Here is a 1,613-nt window from a genome sequence, read left to right on the forward strand (position 1 = left end):
ACCAATTGATGTTTTTCTCTCACATTGATGTTGCTCTCTGTCTTTCCCTCTCTCTTCCACCCTCTTTAAAAAAATCAATGAAAAATATCTTTGGGTGAGGATTAACAAAAGTAAAAATAAAGTAATAAAATAAAATAAAAATAGGGTCAGGGGAAGAGCTCCATTGGCCCACATAGGGAGAAGCAATAAGTGGGTGAGTCAACTGGAGCAGGAGGGTACCATTCCTTGGGCATCACATCTCATCCACCCCCTAGTCCTCCTCAGGAAAATCAGTGTCACAACTGATGGCTTGAGGAAGGCATGGTAGTTGGCCTGGCATTTGAATTAGTGTTTCCTATTCACACTGCCATCTTTTTTCTCTAGTGGCTCATCATAATGGACACCAATCCAGTACCCAGGCTTGAAATCTGTTAGGCCTACATACATGACGATGACCCCAGCGAGGAGGCTGCCCAAGTCCCTGTACCTCACAGCAGCTGTCCACCCGGATGACACTGTCATGGGCCTTCTCCTCCCTGAGGTGCTCGGTGATCTCAGTCTCTTGCTGCGCCTGCTCCTTTTCATTATATCTGCCTAGCTTGCTGCACTTCAGGAAGGAACGGAGTGGTTCTTGCCTGTGTTCATAGGCTTCTTTTGAAATCCTATATTTTTCCACTTTGGACACATCCTCATACTCCCCAAGGCAGGCACCACCGTGGTCAATGACATGGATGTGGCAGCTGTCATCTACAGGGTCGGAGCTCAGGAGCGCATCCTCCTGATCCAGCTTGCTGTAGAACTTCTCTTCAGCCCCATACATCTCCAGTTCCATGAAAGATATAGGGTTTGCCCACCACCAGCTCTACTTTACATGTAAATTCAACTATAATGAGGCTGTGACTGTGCTGCTTCTAGGAGCAAAAGCTGCTGATGAAAACCCTCTCTGTGGGTGCTGACAACTCTGTCACTTCCATCTCTCTTCGCCATGCTGGCCCGCCTGTCTCATGAATTTATTATGTTAGCAAAGCTATAGACATTTTTCTACATCTGTCTCTTGGTGTACATATAACAGGAATTTTAAGGTATACCGCAGAGAGGAAATGCTGAGTTATAAGGTATGCATATATTCAACTTATTACGTAACACCAAAATGTGCTTTTAAAAATAAGTGTTGACATTTGATAGGTCACATCCCTCCAACTTATCCTTTTATGCTGCCTTGACTCTTCTTGGTCCTTTTCTCTTCCACATATTTTAGGGGATCAGCATGGTCAGTGCCTGGAATCTTCTTTTCAGTCTCTGAGTTCAGTGTCTTGCATAAGAAGCCCTTTCCTATATCAAGATTATAAACAAATCTGCATTTCTTAAAATACATTTTGTTTTTTACAATTAAGCCTTTAATCTCATCAGGAAATTATTTTTGTTGTAAGTTTGGGATTGATTTTTTAGATTCGATTTAATGTGAGTCATTATGGGAAAGCAAGATTAAAGACAAACAAAGCACAGATGGAGTAGGAACCCATGAAAACAGGTATTGGGTCCATTTTAAGATTTGAAAACAAAGTCTCAGAGAGAAGCTAAGTAATTTCTCCAAGGCTGTTCAACTGAAGGGCCAGAATTAAAAGTAGTACAGT

The 1,613-nt window shown here is 42.3% G+C and overlaps 1 pseudogene; it reads right to left on the bottom strand.

Annotated features, from left to right (window-relative positions):
- Positions 1-232: 232 nt before the first annotated feature.
- LOC102435185 lies at positions 233-953 on the bottom strand (annotated as a pseudogene).
- Positions 954-1,613: the final 660 nt, after the last annotated feature.

This window comes from Myotis lucifugus, unplaced genomic scaffold (assembly GCF_000147115.1).
Source record: "Myotis lucifugus unplaced genomic scaffold, Myoluc2.0 scaffold_13, whole genome shotgun sequence".
Lineage (NCBI taxonomy): Eukaryota > Metazoa > Chordata > Mammalia > Chiroptera > Vespertilionidae > Myotis > Myotis lucifugus.